Source organism: Callorhinus ursinus, unplaced genomic scaffold, assembly GCF_003265705.2.
Source record: "Callorhinus ursinus isolate GAN/ISIS: 27379988/994484 unplaced genomic scaffold, GSC_fseal_2.0 scaffold1, whole genome shotgun sequence".
NCBI lineage: Eukaryota > Metazoa > Chordata > Mammalia > Carnivora > Otariidae > Callorhinus > Callorhinus ursinus.
This window is the reverse complement of record NW_027397063.1, coordinates 105,435,267-105,457,700: the sequence shown is the minus strand read 5'-3', so window position 1 is coordinate 105,457,700 and position 22,434 is coordinate 105,435,267. Positions and strand designations below refer to the sequence as shown.

The following is a 22,434-nucleotide window of genomic DNA, read 5'->3' as shown; positions in this document are numbered from 1 at the left end:
AATATGTTTAATGCTCGGACAAGCAAATCCTTTTAACATCAGTTGAATTTAAATATGCAATTTCTTCTTCTTTCACTCCCTGAATATGAAGTACAGCAAACTTTATCCTAGGACTGATCCAGGTTCCTAAGCTGAGCTTTATTGTTTGTGTATCGAGAGATCACGGAGAGCTTTCTGTGGAAAAAAAATAGAATAATTATGATATTCCTAAAGGAGGAACAGATGATGTTTTGTAAACAACAGCCATATTCGTTGCTTTCTGCCAATTGTCTTCCAGAAAGAAGCCTCTACCTTCTGATGGGAGAGAGAAACTGCTTGGGTATCTGCTGGAACGTTTTCTGATGGTGTTTCTGAAGCCTTTTAGCTAGTCTGCTCTTTTACTAGTTGTGGTATTGAGATAACATTAAACACACACAAGGCAGGGTTTTTATTTTGAAGTAGTTACTGCCGGAATCTTCAAACTATTTAAACCAGTTGTTAAGTGACACTTTATTATTTGAAGTAATTGAGGCTGGCGAAGGCTGTAGCTGTCCCATCCATAAGCAGTTACCGCTCTGAGGTGTCAGAGACCCAGGGAATCGGAATTCTTATTACTGGTTTTATTTTTAGCTGTGTCAGTCAATCATGCTGACTGAGGGCTGACACGAGAGCCAGCCTATAATGAGATGTCATGATTTGTTGCTTTTATGCATTCACCTTGGGGCAGTCATTATACCAAGTGAGCACCTCATGGCATCTCTTCCTGTGGCTCCTACTGCCATCTCCAGCTCCTGCTGTTCCTGCGGTCATCCTTCTCCGTCTCCTGCCTGTGCTGTCTCTGGCCAGGGCTTTCCACCTCACTTTCCCCTGCTATTGATGATAGCTCTTGGCTCCTGGTGGCTCAACTAATGTCTGAAGCTAAAGGCTGCCATCTCAGTGAAGTGTTGTTTCCCAGAGTGTAGCAAGAAGCTGTGCATGAAATACTGGGAAAAGACACACCACCTTGTGTGCTGGCATGCATCCGCCTCCACTTGCGGACAACAGAGAGGCAGCCCATCGCAGCTGGTCAGGGGCACAGTCCGTGAACTGCAGTGTCCAGCTGTATGTCAGTCTTTTACGTATCATGATACTTTGAAGACTTCCAAAACAGATATCCATCTTTATTCTATGCGAGTCCCAGCCGAAATGATTTCTAATTCCGTATTCTGTGCTTTGAAGGTTGGCAATAAAATATTTCCTATGAAAATAAAATAAGAAAATAAATGTGATGGGGCCGAAGGATGTTGCTTTTGTCCATCCATCGTAGAGTGAATAAATAAATAGTTTTTGGTGATTACAGATAGTATTGTTATGTAAATTCTTGTCCTTGTCTTTTAGTAAATAATATATGTACACATTTTTTGTTGGCTATATACCTTGGAGTGAAATTGTTGGATCATAGGGAATACCTATGTTCCATTTTAGTGGATACTTCATTTTTTTTATTTAACTTTCTTTTTTTTTTTTTTTAAAGATTTTATTTATTTATTTGACAGAGAGAGACACAGCAAGAGAGGGAACACAAGCAGGGGGAGTGGGAAAGGAAGAGGCAGGGCCTCCGTGGAGCAGGGATCCTGATGTGGGGCTCGATCCCAGGACCCTGGGATCATGACCTGAGCCAAAGGCAGACACTTAATGACTGAGCCACCCAGGAGCCCCTTATTTTCTTTCTTTTTTAAAATATTTTATTTATTTATCTGAGAGAGAGAGCGTACAGGTGTGGGGAGGGGCAAAGGGAGAGGAAGAGAGAGAAGCTGACTTCCCACTAAGCATGGAGCCCAACAAGGGCTTCGATCCCAGGACCAAGACCTGAGCCGAAGTCAGAAACTTAACTGACGGAGGCACCCAGGCGTCCCTTCATTTAACTTTCTACTGTTAAATATTTTTATTTATTACTGAATAGCTTTTAAAACTAATTTTTATTAGTTACACAGTATTTCAGCAATGTCATCATAATGCAGTTTACTTAATCCTTTCCTTACTGGTTCAGTGTTTTGCTGGCTTACAATTTCAGAACTCCTTAAAAAAGAGTTTATAAAATCTTTATTGGGGTGCCTGGGTGGCTCAGTCATTAAGGGTCTGCCTTCGGCTCAGGTCATGATCCCAGGGTCCTGGGATTGAGCCCCCCATCAGGCTCCCTGCTCAGCGGGAAGCCTGCTTCTCCCTCTCCCACTCCCCCTGCTTGAGTTCCCTCTCTTGCTGTGTCTCTCTCTGTCAAATAAATAAAATCTTTAAAAAAAATAAAATAAATAATACAAAATCTTTATGAATTTTGGGTATAACTCTTTTTGCTTTATATGTGAAATGTCTAAATGACATCCTAGAGATGATAGTCACAACATATATATATGCCCTCACCATGTCATCTGAACCTGACATTGAAACAGGTGCTGTATTTATGAGGATAAAATAAAAGTGTTCTTAAGTACTCAGAAAAACTCATCACCTTGTGATTGGATTAGAATCATTCTTCCTCTCCCTCTCTCTCCCCTTCCTGCCTCCCCTTATCCCTCTTTCTCTCATCTTTTTTTAAGCACAACTCATGGACTACTCTACACTTTGCTTTTGTACCTTGCTATTTTTCATTTAGCAATAGATTTGGAGATATTTCCTGTCAGTACATACAGATTTACCTTGTTCTTCTTAATGACTCATGCCATTTTAATTTGTTGAATTACCAATTAGCATAGTACTCAAATAAAGATACCAAAATTGAGTTTGATAAATCAATAATCAGCAATCAAGAGATACTCTATAGATTTTGGTAGACTTTTCCATTGTAGAAGAGGCTTTTTAGGCAGCAGGCTCTATTTTCAACAAACATGACTTTACATATAAAATTCATCCTTACAAAAGGGCACAAAATTAACTATTTAATTTATTCAATTTTTCAGTGACTGGTAGCTTCACTGTTTATTTCTTTCAACAAATGGGGGAACTAAAATTCTGGTGTGTTATTCAATTAAACCAAAGAAACACAGCAAGTGGTATCCAAGCTGGGATTACAGTTCAGGGGCTCTCCTGGTTTCATGGACTGCTTATTAAGTCATGTTTCAATTAGTGCATCATTTCATATTCCCTGGTGTCTCATGCAAATGCAAAATGTTTAAGTTAAGGAGATAATGTTTTTAAGAACTCCAAATTGCATTTGAGCATAAATTCCAGGAAGCAGACTCACCTTCAGAATAAAAAAGGATTTTATAAGAGGGTCATGCAGTTAGATATTTAGGGTCTGAATGACTGCATTTTGTCCCTCTTCCCCGAGGGCATTTGGAAGTGGCCCTGAGGCCCAGATGCATAGCTCATTGTATGAAAAACTAAACTGGCTTAGAGTGTGTCTCAGTTTTAGACGTAATATGTTTTTCTTTTCCTCTGTCATTCTTTGTTGTGCTCATTAGGTAAACCTTTCTATAATCATAGAATCTAAGTCAATACTAAGTCAATGCAACGTACCTAGTAGGTACTTCATAAATAATTTATCAAATTGGCTTTTTGTTTCATTTATTTCTGTTTATAATTTTCTGTGTCTAAGGTTTCATCTCTTCAGAATCCATTGGTGTATTTTCCAAAAATTTTTATAAAAAGTATTATTTCAAGACAAATAAGATGCTTAACATTTAAACCAATAGAAATATGTGTTAAATACTTAAATGTTGACATGACTGTATCAAGAAACATTGGTATGACTTTAATTTGTTTAGCAATTGATTTAAATAAGTAAAAAATAGGAACATGTGGTAGTAAAGATTTTTTAATGCATCCACAAGCAATATATATACGTATGTAGTCTTGTAATCTGAAATGTACATAGTATGCTAATGTGCAATTTCATAATTTCTGTTAAAAATGATTATATCCTGCTGCTAAGACCAAAAGCATACTAAAATCAGTTTTCCATGCTTTCCTAATCATGGGATGTATACCAGCATACTCACATACCCAATACTTAGATTATGTTAGAGGATAAGCCAGTAGTTTTTAGGTACTGGACACACACACACACAAACACACACACACACACACACACTTCTTCTCCTTTTAGAAACGATGACAGCAACCGAATAGCTTTATTATTTCACTTGTCAACCAGTGAAATGTTTTTATTAAAAACAAATTACTTTTTGATAAAACAAGTGATAAATTTGCTACTATGAGCAATCTAGGGATCTGTTTCACTTTTCCCATGGGAATAAAACCTTTAAGCCTCTTAGTGAACTCTGTAAATAGGCTACATAAAAAGAACAAAACAAAACCTACCTCAAGATATTTAATAGTATCATAGAATTTTCTTGTCATTACAACAATTAATTTTAGTATAATATATTAAAGAGTATCTTGAATAAAACTGACACTCAGGCCTGCAAAATAAATGTTTCCTGATCAGAATTAACTACTTTATACTTTTCTAATTGATCAAGAAAAATATTTTGGAAATGCCAAAATGGATACATACATTATACTTATTCTTTGACACTGATAGTCTCTACCCAAATAAGACTTAGATAAATAGGATCTCTCTTTCCTTAAGAGTACAGAGAGACATTGGGTGTAATAATAATATGGTGAATTTTAATATTTCACAATTTTGAAAGGAAAGATATATGTTACTGTGTTTTTATACCTACACGTGCTATTCATTAACAAAGTGTAGTTTTTTCCAAACTGGTACAGTTAGAACAAATATTTGTCAGGGTTAGTTTCAGAGAACAGAATCCAGTGAGCTAGTTTCGGCAAACAAGATTTATTGCAGAGTATTAAATGGCTTGCTGAATCGTTGGGAGGGCTGAAGAAACAGACTCTAGGTTGAGTTTCCAGGGACACCTAGAAGAGCCACACTCCTGAAATGGGCTGCCAAGAGAGCTGCTGTTGTTGCCATGGCCATGTTTACCTGGGAAGCTGCCATGAAGTCTCCTGGCTCCATGCTGTCTCTGCCCCAATTTCCACTAGCAAAATGGATGTCTCATGTCACTTCTCTCCCATTTACTTCAGATCCAAATTCTAGTCTTGCATGGATACCTTTGATGGCAGAACATGGTATCTGGAAAGCTAACTGCAAGGGAGTCTGAGAAGTTTAATTTTTTTAACTTTCCAGCCTTCATAGCACACAAAGGCACATTAGAAGAAGATTGGAAAAGATAATTCAGCAAAGCAATTTATAGGATATACCCTAGAAATAATAATAATTCATAGGAATACACAAATTAAATAACTATTCAAGACTCTAAATAGCAGATGTAGTTCATTTTATAATTTTATATCCAAGGTATTGATTCCTACTCACCATCTTCTTTGTTCTTGCATAGAAATTTAAGTTCCCAATCCTTCGTCTTGACATTCAAAGTTTCCAAAAGCTAACATTTCCATAACCATTCAATATCTTTGCCCTCATGACTCCTTAACACCACTTCTTTATTTTACTCCCCAGTACCTATTATGTACAGCCATATCTCCTTACTCTCCTGGTAATATTTTGTTTGGAATTCTTTTTTTTTTAATTTCCTTTTTTAAATTCTATGGGGGGTAGGGGATAATTTAATTTTTTTTTAAGATTTATTTATTTGGGAGAGAGAGAGAGTGCAGGGGGTGGGAGGGGTAGAGGGTGAGGGAGAGAGAATTTTAAGCAGATTTCATGCTGAGCACGGAGTTCCACATGGGGCTTGATCTCAACACCTTGAGATCAGGACCTGAGCCTAAATCAAGAGTCCAAAGCTTAACCTACTGCACCACCCAGGCACCACCAATTAATTTCTATTCAGCTCTCAAGGGTCAATACAAATTTTACTTCTTCAATGAAGACTTGGCCAAACATCCATTATTTCTTTTTCTTATAAGTATAAAATGATAAGAAAGTAACAGGTTTTTAATATTTGTTTTGTAAAGAGATTGAGACCTAATTGACTTAAAATAAACTGCACATATTTCAATGTACAGTTTGATGTTCTGATACATACTTACACCATTGAAATCAAAAGTTTCCTCCTGCCCTCTTTTTCCTATTTTTTTTATTGTGATAAAATACATATAACATAAAACTTACTATCATAACCTCTTGTGTGTAGTTCAGTGTTTTGCATACATTTATATTGTTGTGTAACAATGGTATTTTCTTGATTGTACTTGTAATAGCCTTAGTCCCCTGGATGCCCCAAATTGTCCTGCCTTCCATTATTGACATTACAGACTTCTTGGTCATCAACCATAGAAATGGACTCTGGCTATCTAGATGACAATCAGAGACTCATAGAATCATGGAAAGGCTGAAAACCAGGCTGGAAAGTGAACAAAAAGCAAGGGTTAGGCAGCTTACCCCACAGCAAATACAAACTGGAGGAAGAATCCTTTTTATGTTCTCTCTGTGCTATAGGGAAATTTGAACTCCCTCTATGTTGTTAAATATATTGTTGAGTCTATATATTGTTAAATCACTTGTTCAGGATTTGAAGTCCCAAGTGTGAGGCTGTATTTCTGATTAGGGAACCTAAGTCAAGTGCACAATCACTGATAGGACAGGGGTATTCTGCCTCACTGGACTTCCAAGGTGGGAGGGGATCACTCTCTTAAAGGCAGTGTACACACATCAGGAGATCCCCAGAAGAGGATTTTGCTCATTGTTTATGCATCTCCTGACTCTCTAATGCGATTGTAAGGCCTTGCCTTGTGTTTCTTCGATTTCTTCCACAATAACTGGAAAGTTTCTAGATATATTTTAGTTTTCTATATGCATTTGTAAAATTAAGTTAAATGATAAGATATTATCCTTAAGTTTCTCAGAGCCTATGCTCACAAAATATTCACTGGTTCATTCAGTAAAAAATATAAATAAATAAATAGGGGGAGGAGTGATTCAAAATTGCTGAATAGCTTCTCCCATGTTCGACCCCATTTACTGAGAGTAGAGATTGATTAAGCTGTGTCTAGTCTCATTTATGTTTTCAACCCCAGGTTTTCATCCAGTTCTTTTCCCTTCCTGCTACCCTGCCATGATGTTACATTTCACTCTGGACTGACAAGGATCTCTAAAGTCTAAAGCACCTCTTTATTTCCCACCACCATCCCCTTGTTTACTCCAGTGTGTTGATCACACACGCATCTACTCAGGAGCCTTTACCAGGGTCCCACTCTTGCCTCAGTTTCTTCCATGGCTTACTAACTTGCTTTCCTCAGGTCTCTGTTTCAGCCAAGGAAGGTTCGTCTGACAATCCTACATAAAATCATTGCTTCTGCCATCTTTCATTAGTCACCCTCGATTCCCCCCTCCCTGCTTTGTTTGTCTTTATTGCATTTATCACCATCTGACTTATCATAATTGTCTATTTCCTATATCCCCTACCCCTCCATGAAAATATAAGCCTCCTGTGAACAAGGATTTTTTTTTATGTTTAGTTCAGTGGTTGGCACAGTACAGCTATTTCTGGCCTGCCCTTTTGTTATTGCCTGAGCTTAGAAGGTACAGATGAACATTTGCAATGGATTTGATTATAAGAATGCTAACTTTGAATCCAAATCAAAGTGTTATCCTTTCTAGAAAAAGTATTTTATTATTCTCATTAGGACGCTTGTATTAAAAAAATTGTACTTAGTTTTTATTATTATATTTATTTATTAGAGAGAGAGGGAGAGAGAGAGAGCAAGCACCAGCAGAGGGAGGGGCAGAGGGAAAGAGAGAGAAGTGGGCTCCCTGTTCAGCAGGGATGCGGGGCTGGATCCCAGGACCCTGGGATCATGACCTGAGCCGAAGGCAACAGCTTAACTGACTGAGCCACTAGGTGCCCCTATTACTATATGTTTAATTTCATTAATAAAAGTTGAGGATATTTGTTTTCTCTTTTGTAAATACTACATTATTGATTTTGTCCCTTGGCTCACAAAGCCCAAAATATTTACTATCTGACCTTTTACAGTTTGAAGACCTCTGGTCTAGTTTATAGCTGTATTACCAGGCCCTATAGCAGTGCCTGGTATAGAGAAGATCCTCAGTGAATTTGTTGAATTTATAAATAAATGAATTACCCCTGGGGCTATTGGAAGGAATAGGTTATAGAGGATGGGTTGTGAAGATATTTAAGCATAGCTTTGAATCATATATATATATATATTATAATAATCTGTCAGAATCAGAGACAGGAGACAGGGGTCAAAAAAGTGGGACAAATTCAGGCAGAAGACAAAAAATCTAGAGGCCCCTGAGGCAGCAAATGCTTTATGGAGCAAGCATATCATCCATTTCCCTTTTCCATCATGGTGTAGTAGCATATGAAAGGAACTAGGAGGTAGTGAAACTACCTCATGGGATTATTGAGAGATTTAAAAAAATAATGGAGAACGCTTGGAGAACACAATAAAAACTAGTTATAAATGTTTTATCACGACATATCTTTTGTTAAATTTTTTCATTCATTCATTTATAACAATAGAACATGGAGTTTAAGTTGAGTAAAAGGGAACTGCTGCCGACCCAGAGGAGGGATAGTGTAAGATGGAAGCATCAATGGATTGAATGTCTTGGTGGGTTCAATAATTATTGGAGTTGGGGTATTAGTTGGAAAGATAGTTGGTTATCAAGGAGTGGGACCTTTGCAATTGATATCAATGGTGCAGTTACTGATAATGACAAGGTCTAGGGTAATACTGTCCAACAGAAATTTGCAAGCTACAAATGTAATTTTAAATTTTCTAGTAGCTACCAAAAAAGTAAAGAGGTAAAATTAATTTTAATAATACATTTTATTTAAGCAAATGTATCCAAAATATTATTATTTTAACATGTAATCAATATAAAAATTATTAATAAAATATATTACATTCTCTTTTTTATACCTTAGGTCTTTGGAATCTGGTATATATTTTATACTTTCTTTTCTTTTCTTTTTTTTTGTTTTTTTTTTAGTGAGAGAGAGCATGAGTGGGGGTGGGGAGGGGCACAGGGAGAGGGAGGGAGAAAGAAGCAGGCTCCATGCTTAGCACGGAGACCAATGCAGGGCCGGATCTCATGACCCTGAGATCATGACCTGAGCCAAAATCAAGAGTCAGACACTTAACTGACCGATTCAGTTAAGTGTTCTTAAGTATACTGAATACTTACAGTACATCTCAACTAAGAAGTTACATTTTTTTTTAAAAGATTTTATTTATTTATTTGACAGAGAAAGCAAAAGAGCACAAGCAGGGGAAGCAGTAGAAGGAGAAGGAGAAGCAGGCTTCCCGCTGAGCAGGGAGCCCGATGCGGGGCTTGATTCCAGGACCCTGGGATCATGACCTGAGCCGAAGGCAGACGCTTAACAACTGAGCCACCCAGGCGCCCCCAAAAATTAAATTTTTATCAGAGATGCTTGATAGGTATTTAGATTTCAGAACCTTTACAAGTGAAAAAAGTTAATTTACATACTCAAGTTGATCCAAACATTCTTAAAAGTTTTTCAGTGACTAAATCACTTATTGTTTAAAAATTGTATATTAAATTAAATAATGTTAAATAAAATTTAAAGTTCAGTCTGTTAGTCACATTAACCACACTTCAAGATCTCAGGAGCACATGTGGCTGGTGCCTACTGTATTGAATAATGCCGGTCTAGGGTGTGATGGATGGAGTGAGTGGCTGAAATAAAATAGACGGCAAGATCATTGGAAGATGAGATTAAGAAACAGGATAGGAGAAGGCTCATCTAACTGGATATAGTGAAACCACCAAGATTTATAATGGATATATTTTAGAGAATAGTTGTAACTCAAGGATTATAATAAAAAAATGAGGGATAGTGTGGGCTTGACAGATGACCTACAGCAAGCTGTGAGATTTTAGGGAGGAGTGAGGAAGGAGGAATGGTTTGGAACTGGTAATAGAGAGGAAAAAAAGACATGTACTCCAACTCATTGACTAGTGGGTAGCAATGGGAGAAAACACAGTGCCTGCCTGAGGGAGCTGTAGTGAAGAGAGGTCTTTAGGGAAAAGTCAAGAGTAAGGGGCCCTTTAAAAAACAAATGGAAGATAAAGGGGATATTTTTCAATTTATTGATAATAGCATTCTAATGGGTGGTTATTTCATTGTGGTTTTGATTTGCATTTCCCTAATGACTAATCATGTTGAGCATTTGTATATCTTCTTTGGAGAAATATCTATTCTAATCCCTCACCCGTTTTTATAATTTTTTTTTTTTTTTTGGTATTATTCCACACAATTAGGTTTGGGGAAAATTTTCTCTCTCTTTTTTAAGATTTGTTTGTTTATTTATTTATTTATTTAGCAATCTCTACACCCAACGTAGAACTTGAACTCACAACCCTGAGATGGAGTCTCATGCTCTTCTGACTGAGGCAGCCATTGTGCCCCTCTTTGCCCATTTTTAAATCAGGCTGTTTGGTCTTTCGTTGTTGAGTTGCAGGAGTTCTCCATATATTCTGGATATATGATTTGCAAATATTTTCTTCCATTCTGTGTGTTGTCTTTTTCCCTCTTTTGATAATGTCTTTTGATACACAAAAATTTTAATTTTAATGCAATCTATTTTGTCTATTTGTTATTGTTGTTGCCTGTACTTTTGGTGTCATACTTAAGGAACCATGGCCAAATCCAAGATCATGCAGATTTACCCCTGTATTTTCTTCCAAGACACTATAGTTTTTGCTTTTAAAAATTTAAGTTTTTGACCTGTTTTGAGTTAGTTTTTGTATGTTATGTAATGTAAGGGTCCAACTTTATTCTTTTGCATGAGTATATCCAATTTTCCCACCATTTGTTGAAGAGACTGTTCTTTCCCTATTGAATTATCTTGGCACCCTTGTTCAAATCAACTAACTGTAGATGTAAGGGTTTATTTCTAGGTTCTCAATTCTATTCCATTGATCTATATGTCTACCCTTATGTCAGTACTACATTCTTTTGATTACTGTAGATTTGTGGTAAGTTTTGAAACCAGGAAGTATGAGTTCTCCAACTTGTTCTTTTTTGAGAATGTTTTAGCTGTTATGGCTCTCTTGAAATTCTATACACATTTTAAGATGGGCTTTTCCATTTCTGCAAAAACCCTGTGGGGATTTTGATAAGGATTACATTAAATCTGTATTTTGCTTTGGGTAGTATTATCATTTTGTAAATTTTAAGTCTTTCAATCTGTGAACCTGGGGTGCCTTTCCATTTAGGTCTTCTTTAATTTTCTTCTTTTTAAAATCCTTTTTGTTTTTGTTTTTTTTTTTTTGGTCTTCTTTAATTTCTTTCAGCTATGTTTGTAGTTTACAGTAGAGTCTTATGCCTCCTTGGTTAAATTTATTTCTATCTTTTTTCTTTTTATGTTATTTCAAATTGTTTTCTTAATTTTCTTTTTAGATTATTCATTGTATGTGTGTAGAAATACATTGGAGATTTGTGTGTTGGTTTTTTATCTTGCATCTTTGCTGAATTAGTTTGTTTGCTCTAACTGGTTTTGTGAGTGTGTGTATTTGTTAGTTTTTTCTACGTATAAGAACATGCTCTCTGTGAATAGAGATAATTTTACTTCTTCCTTTCTAATTCGGATACCTTTTATTTCTTTTTCCTGCCTAATTGCTCTGACTAGAATTTCCAGGACTATGTTGAATAGAAATGGTGAAAGCAGGCATTTTTGTCTTTTCTTTAATCTTAGGGAAAAGCTTTTAATCTTTCCCCACAGTGTTTGATGTTAGCTACACAAGACTTCTTGCAGTTTAGAATATTCCATCCATTTCCAACCCCTTCCCCATTTGTGGACTATTTTTTGCTTCTATTTTCTGTGGTTTCTTTTTAGAAATTCAAGTATTCACATATTCTCTGTTCTGTGCTTTCCAAAACTATAGTCTTCATTCTATCATTTTCAACTATCTGTCCATATCCTGTTTACTGTAGGAGGGATTTCTTAATTTTGTTCCACATATTACTGATTTCACTTCCTCAGTATTTGTTCAGTTTTGTTCTCTCTCCAGTATGGATTTTTATTTTGACATTACATCTTTAATTTCTTTGCATTGGTCCATATTGTGCATATTGTCCTCTTTTTCTGACTTGTTCTCTTATTATGATCTTGTTTCTTTTTTATAGAGGTCACATTGTTTTACATTATATATATTTGTATTACATTAAAATACACAAATACAAGATGTATTTACATAGATTGACATACATGAGAATGTCAAGAAATTTTATAAACTTTGTCTTGAATACTGTCATATAACTTTCTATGTCTTTCCATACCTTTCTTTATGTTTACAGCACTTTTAAAATATATCTGTATAATTTTTAATTAATATCTGCCTTCCTATTTGATTTTAAACTTAGTGTAGAGTGCTCATATATCATTTATTTTCCCTTCTATGTTTAGTATCTCTGATAGTATTAATTACATGGGTAAGACATATTAATTACAGGTTCAAAAATATTTGTTGAATAAATGAGTAAATAAATAGTTTTTAGAATTATTTCTCTTTCCCTTAGTCTATATTTTTTCAGAGACATCAGGTTGAATTTCTACATGTATTTGTCTATTAATGAGGCAAGATCCAACCACACTTAAGATTTTTTTAACAGGAATAGCTCTGGCCCTGCTCTTGTCTATGAGAAGAGTAGTTGATTTTTTTTTTTCAGATATGAAATCAGAAGGCAAGCTAGCATTCTATTCAAATTTCTAAGACTAATTTTTCTCTACACAATTCTTCTTTCCTTAGGGTGCTTTCTTATCCTTCTCCCATTTGATTTTAATACCCTAAGCTAATGGAATATATAAAAAACTACAAGTCCCAGCTTGCATTACTACCTGTTTAGGCTTACAGACATCCCAAGATGCAACTTGCCATTGCCGATCCTTCCACATGGTCTATGAATGGATATAGTATGCAAATTTGAAGAGTGGAGTTGGAGAGGATTTTCTGTGCATATGTGTGTATAAAATAGTTTTCCGGCTAATTAAAAATGCAGCATCTTAAACCTCTACAGTAAATAATTCAATACTTGGTTTCTAGGATGCTATAAATTGTGTGTCTTAAGTTAAAGAATAGTCAATATTTTTTCACTTTTTTTAAAAAAGTCTATATTTATTGAGAGGAAGTCTAGATTGTTAAAAAAATCAATACAGCTATATTCCTTTCATAGTTCATGGATTTTTCACCTTAATTTTGTATATTGGATGTTTTTGTTCAGTCTCAATTTTTAGTTGTGGCATGGGATTTGGTCTTTTTTTCCTGTACATTTTAGTGGGAAGTAGGGAAAGCCATGAGTGACTCCTTTCTAGATATCATTCTAAACTGGAAATTCCTGAATTCTGTTTTCAAATTGATAGCTGGGTACCGCCTGAAAGAATAAATTCAGAGTCCTCCGGATCTTATTTGCAAACTAAATGTGGTAATAGCACTAGATGACAATCACTGAGAAATCTAGAGTCTCTCAGGAATTAAAATGTGGAACCATGGGGCCAAGATATGAATAAAAAAATATTATCAACATGCACCATACTGAGAGACTGGGTAATTGTTAACATGATACCATTCTACCAAAAGTTCCTGAAAGGTTTCTGCTAATTATGGACCAGTATATCTTACTTTTTTTTTCCACTTTTTTTTTATTATGTTATGTTCGTCACCATACATTACATCATTATATATCTTACTTTCTTAATGGAAAGAATTAATAATTAGTGTCCTCTTAATAGACAGTGACGTTATTGCTACAGCATAGGGGATATAGCCCCGTAAGTTAGATCAAGTTCGGCCAAAGCATTAAAGAACTATTCCTCTGCCAGGGCTCTGTCATTCTTGGGCTCTGCCACTATCGTGGTGTACCCTGCCCTCAACCAGCCCTGGGATGACACGCCTGATAGCCATAGGATGGGCCTTGATTTCTAGTCACCACCATCTTATTCATTTTGAGGCAAGCAGCAGCTATGGTTGCCCTACATAACTTTCTTGGAATTTTGCATATTTATTCCTCAATATCAGAGTTTGAAGTCTGGGAGAAATTTCTTATTACTGTGTAAAGTGGATGTATGACTTTCAAACTGGCCTAAAGATTGTTGAGGTGATATAGCATGTTGAATGATACTAAAATTTTAATTTAAGATCTCTCAGTTCGGGCTATATTAATTTATTTAATCTTCAAATAAAGTTTTGTTAGACATATGGTAGGTGGTTATGGAACATGTGAAATAAAGTTCCTCACTTCCAAGATAGGATATATCAATTTCTTGGAGGAAGATCTACTTTTCCTTTTCCTCAAGTCTTAACATGTGTAGGGGATGAGGAGATAAAGTCAGCTAGTTCTAATTGTTGATGGAAATGCACTTGGGGCTCATAACTACTGCAGATCCCTGTGGGATATAGACAGTGGTGTGAAGAGGAGTCAACCAATCTTGGACTCATTCCTAATGAAAACCAAATGATGGTGGGATACTGATCAACTTGTTTGTCAGTCTGAAAGGGTGGTTATTTGATATATTTACATATTTGCATGATCAGATCTGAGTGGGAGAATATAATCTCTACTAGGAATCATTGTGAACAACCAGTACAGGGCTTGATTATATATACAATGCTTGCTCAGAAACCAGGCAGAGTCAGACTGAAGAGTAACTGTGAATGCCACCATTTTACAAGCCAAGTAAGAGAGGCAGAAACTGGCCGAGAAATTCCTTAGGATATATCACAAATTAGGGACAGAATTTAGAATGAAATTCACAGGCACTGAGGTTCCAGTCTGTTGCTTAGTCACCAAATCTTTCCTCTATTCAGCTTCAGTCATGGTTCTCCTTTAGATTGAAAGACAGATTTACTTACGAAAGTTGGTGCATATAGTGTGACGGGGGAATGAGCAGAAGTGAGAATCCAAGTGACGTTTCTAAATGTAGCATTTGTGGACACTGCCAAATTCAGGCAGTAAATATTTTATTCCTTACTTCAGATTTATTTTCCACTTTAAAGATGAAACATACTTTCAAAAAAATTTGGCATAGTAAAGTGAGAAAAAATTAAAAATAATTGTGCAATCATCAAAATAAAAAGAAATTCAACATTTTGCTGAATTTCCTTTTTTGAACACACATATACAATTTTTATTATACATATTATATTTGGATTTTACCAATCTTTAAACAATGCTTTGAAATTTAAAGAAAAAGTAATTATGGAAGAATATTTAGATAATAATTATTGTGAAGATCAGAATTCAGTGGCTAGAATTCTTAAAGGACTGGCTATTACTGTGAAATTGAACATATAAATATGGCAAAAATTCATGGTTGCCATACAGTTCTATAGGTGTTTAATAAATACTTGCTAAACAAATGAACATACATATATGTATATAGATAATACTTTATATTTATATGTGTGAAAACCCATAATTGGATCAACTGGCTAGAAAGAGACCAGAAAAACCATCATGGTCTTCAATGAAATTTGTTTATCTCATAATGTTATGTAATAATAATAATAATAATAATAACCATTTATCATGTACCTTGTACATGTTGTACACACTACCATACAGATGTAAATTCTCTTTACAACAACAACCAGGAAAGAGGTGAATACATATTTCAATTTTACAGATGAGCAAATGGAGGCTTAGAAAGTTGAAGTAATTTGCACAGGCTCAAAGAGTTATTCAGCACTGAATTTAAACCGATTTATATTTAATTCCAATCAATCAATGCAAGAGGGTGATAACAAACTTGTTTCTGAATCTCAATAGTTCACAAATGATTAGATACAATTAAGAGACTGTAATGGGTGAAATTAAAGTCTCTTACTAGCCAAATTCAGTGACCTATCATAATAAAGTCTGTAGAGTCATTCCTTTAGGAAAGTAATACACAAATATCTTTTATAGATGGTAACTTTTTGTGTAAATTATTAATAAAATAAGTTTGTAGTGTTCTGGGTGTTGTAGATTGGAAATTTACTCTCTGCTAAACTATTCTAGCCTGCTTATCATGTAAAAATACAGTTTTATTGAGGCACACTTGAAATACAATAAACTGCACATTTTAAAAGTGTACAACTTGATAAGTTTGACATTTGTATATACACATGAAACCCACATGTCCATCACTCTACAGTTTTCATGCCTTTCTGTAAGAGTCCCTTTTACCCTGTTCCCTCTTTCTTCTGCCCTCTAGGCAACCACTGATCTGTTTTTTGTCATTATAGATTAGATTAGCTTGTATTTTCCAGAGTTTTATATAAGTGGAATTGTATGGTGTATATATATATATATATATATATACATGTATATATATATATGTATATATATATATGTACACACACATATATTTTGTCTGGGTTCTTTTAGTACAATTATTGGAAATTCATGCTTTGTTTTATGTTTATCAAAAGTCTATTCCTTTTTATTGCTGAGCAGTGCTCCATTGTGTGTATGTACCACAATTTGTTTATCCATTCTCCCAGTGGTAGATATTTAGGTTGCTCTAGTATTTGCCTATAACAAAGAAAGCTGCTATGAACATGCATGTACAATTTGCTGTATGAACATATACTTTCTTTTCTCTTGGGCAAATATCTAGGAGTGAAATGGTTGGATCACATTACAGTGTAAATTTAACTTTTTAAGAAATTATCGGGTGTTTAACAATTTTACTTTCCTACCAGTAGTACATGAGAATTCCAGTTTTTCCATAATCTCCTCTACATGTGGAAAATGCAGTCTTTTTAGTTGGAGTCATTCTGATCCACCTGCCTTATTTACTTATTTACTTACTATTTATTTATTTATTTATTTATGAGAGAGGATGGCAGAGGGAGAGGGAGAGAGAGTATCCCAAGCAGGTTCCACACCCAGTGCAGAGCTGGACATGGGGCTTCATCTCAGAACCCTGAGATCATGACCTGAGTCAAAATCAAGAGTCAGAGGCTTAAACTACTGAGCCACCCAGGCACTCCTACCTGCCATTTTTAAATGATACTGACATTTAAGCAATTATTTATTTATTTATTTATTTATTTATTTTTGTAGTGTCAGTATTCAAACTGGGGAAACATTAGGCAAAAAATGTCAAAAGGATAATGTCTTCCTTGGTTACATTATATAGCATTTTTTTTTATATTTGATAATGTCATGAACATTGTATTTCAGGGTTTTCCAGTTAAAATGACAACTCTTGGGGTAGAGAAAATGTTATTTATGAGTCTTCTTTTTATGGCTTTAGTGAAGTTTTACAATTTTCATATTCAGTTCTTGTGTATTTTGTTACTCTATTTTTAAGTATTTTATGTTTTTGTGAATATGATTTTTAAAAAACATTTCAATATATGTTTTATATATTTTTAAAAGGTTGTTGATTGTTTATAGGAACACTTTCTTATCCAGCCTCTTTGATAAACTCATTTCTTTCTTTTTTTTTTTAAAGATTTTATTTATTTATTTGAGAGAGAGAATGAGAGAGAGCACATGAGAGGGGATAGGGTCAGAGGGAGAAGCAGACTCCCTGCTGAGCAGGGAGCCCGATGCCGGACTCGATCCTGGGACTCTAGGATCATGACCGGAGCTGAAGGCAGTCATTTTAACCAACTGAGCCACCCAGGCGCCCCTAAACTCATTTCTTTCAATAGCTTATAAATTTACTTATATTTTCTATGCAGGCAGTCATTTTGTCTGTCAATGACATTTTTTTCTTCCTTTCTAATTCTGTACCTCTTATTTCCTTTTCCTATTTTATTGCATTGCAGTTAAATGCTTTTTGAAGTGACAGATTATTAGGGTTCTCTCCTTAGTGTTCATTTTGGATCAAAATGGTGCTCTTTGAAGACATGAAGTCTAGTCTCTGATACTTACTATTTATATAACCTTGAGCAAGTAACTTATTTAACCAAGCCTCAGTTTCCTCATCTGAGAATAAAGATAATAAAAATGTTTGCAAATCCAATTTACTGGGATTCTGTGAGGATCAAATTAATTAAAATACATGCAAGCAATTTTTAAACTGTGAATCGACATGCAGGGATTAAATTACTTCCCATTATGGAGGGGCTATTGTATCTGTTTCTTTAGAGTTGTTTTAAGGGGGCTATGTTATCCCTAAAAGTTTATAAATATATATTGATTTGTTAAGAACTTATGTCTTTTTATTTAGTGATTAGTTCACAGCCAACTATAAGAAAATTTAGCAGGAGAAATTAATATAAATAATAAGAAAATCATATCCGTTTGGTGTTTCAGCAAAAAGATGAAAATTTTATTTTTTTATTTTTTTGTTTTTTTTTAAAGATTTTATTTATTTATTTGAGAGAGAGAGAATGAGAGCGAGTGAACACGAGAGGGAAGAGGGTCAGAGGGAGAAGCAGACTCCCTGCCGAGCAGGGAGCCCGATGTGGGACTCGATCCCGGGACTCCAGGATCATGACCTGAGCCGAAGGCAGTCGCTTAACCAACTGAGCCACCCAGGCACCCAAAGATGAAAATTTTAGAAAAGGTAAACCACATTAATAAAGGTATTATTTTATGTGGGAGTGTTTTTGAGAGTAAGACATTGCCTTAGTTTAGAAATTAGATCATATAAACACCTGAAATATGAAGTCTGAACATATATAGTGAACAAAATGATCATCATTGCATTTATATTTTGATAGTCTGTAAGAGGTCTATGCATAGCTAGATGCATATTTTAAAGTAATTTTTTCTTTTCATAAGAAAAAGATATATACAAGAAATATTTATAGTCACATACTCATAAGACTGGCCATCAAGAAACTGTTCTGATCTTTGAAGTAAGACTTGTATTCTGATCATTGAACATTCACTCTTGTTGATCAAAGGCAAACCAGTTATCAAAAGAGGAAAGAAAAACTAGGTCAAAGGTGAAAAACAAAATGGGGAATAAACTAAAAGAAAGTATCTCTTATTCCTAGCTCATTAGTTAATCATGTGTTTTTATAAAAAAATATTTTAAATGTTTTATTCATTGTAAGATACCATGTATTATACTAGTTTTCATCAATTTAGACCCAAGAACAGAATTCATGGTGATCTATATTAGTAAACAATGATTAGCAATAATCGCGCCTCGGATAAACCTCATTGGCTGTGATACTGCCACTGCGCATTTGAAATCTGACAGTCAAATGGAAGGAATATTTCATAATAGTGGAAGTGAGGTAATCTTGCAACTCTGAATTTACCCAGAATTTATAAATTATATTTACTGATAGCTATTATATATTCGTGCGACATGGATAAATACTTGAACCTTAACTTTAACATTATGTATATGTACTCAATGCCATGGTAGAGACTGTCTAGTAATTTGCAAATGGTTCTGACCTTGAGGGCTAGAAATCCTAAATCTTCCCTGAGTTTGAGCTATTTCTGACTTACTCAAAGTGGATGTGTGAAGGGTGCCTGGATGACTCAATTGGTGGAACATGCGGTTCTTGATCTCCCAGTTGTGAGTTCAAGCCCCATGTTGGGTGTAGAGTTAACTTAAAAAAAAAAAAAAGTGGATATATGAGTGTGTGTTGTGGAAAGGAGGAGAGGAGAAAGGGGATATTGGGAAGGTGTCCTGATGGGGAAGTCATTGATCACAGACCAGGGTATGGCTCCCACTGGCACTGTCTTGAGTCTGGGATATGGAGAATGCCGTGTAGCCATGGCTTGGATATTGACCTTTAATAATTGTAGATTAATGAGGAGATTGGAGCTACTTGCTGAAGGATGTTATTTTAGGAGAATCCTAAACAAAGCGTCATTATAAGCAAACTACAGAGTATTGTATGTCTTCAGTCTTTTCTATTATTTCCTACAATTCATTGTGACCTAACTTCTCTCAGTCTTTCATCTGCCTCATTTTTATCATTTATTGGCTTTCATCCCCATGTCTCTCTCTACTGTGAAGAGTTCTGTACAGGGTTGAGAATTTTCTTTTCCACTCTGCATTCTTATCTCTGTCTTTGTGCTTGACTCATACAAAAATGGACTAAAATTTCCTGAATCACTTCAATTTTATTGAGTTAAATCTTCAGGTCATTTCAGCCATGGATCAACCACCGTCCTTCTTTAGGTCATGCCAACCTTTTGAACAACTGAATATCTTTAACAAGTCCCCTCATCATCATTTCCTTGATTTCATATCTTTCACTCCTTCATTCTTCCATCATCCTTTACTTTCTAAAGGTATTTGTTCCCCTCATTATGACTTTTGATCTTTTCATTTTTTTTAGTTCTCTTAATATGTTTCCTGCTCTATGCCTTAGATTACACCATTTTTCTGTTCAGAATATTATATATCTATTGAGATATTCTTCATCATCTAAAGATCATTCTGAATGGCACATACCTGAAGTATTCTCTGATTTATTTAGTTACAATAAAAAGAAAACAAAACAAAAGAAACCTTTACATTTACAAGGTGCTTTCTTCTACAATATTTTATTTTGCTGTCACAACAACCTTGTGAGGTTACATGCTGCTGTTTTATCCATTTTACAGAGAGCTAGGTGGCTGGTCTACAGATGAGGTTTTACTCCTTGTTCAGTGCTCTTTCTGCTAACACAGTCCTGCCAGAAGCAAATTTCCAGAGCTTGTTTAGTGTATTATTTGCATGATTCAATGACACTTAACATACAGTAGTTTATTATGTAGTTATTTTTACACATGTAAGAGCTCCTGCTTCTATTTTTTAAGCTCTAGATAATGTCTTAATTTCCTTTAGAGTCCCAAAGCAACTGCCCCAGTGCCTTAAACATGGAAGATGCTCAATATATATTTGTTGAATAGATGAACAAATTAATTAAAGGACACTACAAAAGATAGAGTGTTGGAAGCTGGAGCCAGGATGCAGAGCAACATGCTTTCACAATACTATTTTGTAAGTAAAACAATTGAGGCTTAAAGAGGGCAAAAGGTTTCTTGGGGTCACATCACAAATTAGGAACAGAATTAAAAAGAAAATGCAGAGGCCCTGAGGTTCCACTCTGCTGCTTAGTCACTGAATCTTTCTTCTTTTCAGCTTTCAGTCATGGCTCTCTGTCTAGATTGAAAAAAAAAAAAAAAGATTCGTTTATGGAAAATGGTGCATATAGTGTGACGGGGAATGAAAGTCTGGCCCCACAACATTTCCATATGCCCTTAACAAGATCAGCTGTGTTTAGCATCTTTCTTTATCAATTTTGCCCACTTCATGATCTTTCAGGTTAAAATATGGTCCTTACTTCAATAGATTCCCATAAATATGGGATATTATGAAGATTAGTGATGCAAGACACATAATATCCTTCAAGCTCCACAGAAGAAAGATATTACATAAATACAAAGCATGATTATTTTTTCCACTAGCAACAGGCCTAAGCTTACCAACACATAGTTCACAGGCTGCTGAGCCACCAGCAGATGATATACATTTTTTCCTGTATGTAGATCAAAGTGGCAAAAATTTCCCTTGGGATATTTGGACCATTTACTACACTTAAGGTATTTTTTTTCTGGGGGTGGGGTGGGGTGGGTGGTGTGTTAGTGATAGAGCAAAAGAGTTAGAAGTGAGATTAATTTCAGATCAAAACATGTATAGAAGGCCAAACAGGAAAACAAGTATAAAGAAATAAGTACAAAGCTAATATCAACATGTAAAAAATGTGGCCTTGTTTGTTCCTTATTTGCATTTCTTGTGATGTTGGATTTATTCTGAAACAGAGTATTATCAAAAACATTGAATTCAGTCATACTTCAATAGAAAAACAATTGTGAGGTCTAATTTTAGGAGAGTCCTCTGTATCAATGGAGAAATGATATAATTTGAGTTGGTTATAAGAAACATTATTTTATTAAAATAGTTTTGCATGAAATCAGTGATATCATTTAGTTGTTGTGATTCACACTTCTCATGTCTGGAAGCAATGTGATTCCATGACTTAAAGATCAGATAGTAATATCAAGCCGTAGAAAACGTGATCATTTTTTGTTTCACTTTTGTTTAGTGTATATGCAAATATTTTATATGAGCTAACTTCATACCTCATGTACAATGAAAACGGTATCCTTCCACAGTCTGATGACCTGGTTTGATGGCTCCATGAGGTGAATAACAATAGAATTTATTGCCAGCAAGATTAACTCAACATTGACTAAGAAAAATGAAACTCATTATCTGACAAAGACATGCTCCTGAAATTAGGGTAGTGAATACTAAATATCTTTATATATCTAGTTCGTATGTTCAGTGATCTGGACATATAGTTGCAGCTAACTAATTCTGTCATGCTTATGGAAAAGCTAAGCATTTCAGAATCATCCAACCCTTGGAAGTGGTACTAAGTTTTTTCTCTGTGGACAACAGGAAGAGTCTGATTCATATAATTCCCGGGTTGATATTAGACAATTCTATGGTGTGAATTGGTGGGATCTCACTTGAATACTTGTCTAATTACTGAAGGTGAATGCCAGCTGTTCTTTGAAAAAAGATCTGGCTTTCCTT

The 22,434-nt window shown here is 35.1% G+C and overlaps 1 pseudogene; it reads right to left on the bottom strand.

The window, feature by feature from the left end:
• Positions 1-18,944: 18,944 nt before the first annotated feature.
• Positions 18,945-19,076, bottom strand: LOC141374448 (U4 spliceosomal RNA; annotated as a pseudogene).
• Between the last annotated feature and the right edge of the window lie 3,358 nt (positions 19,077-22,434).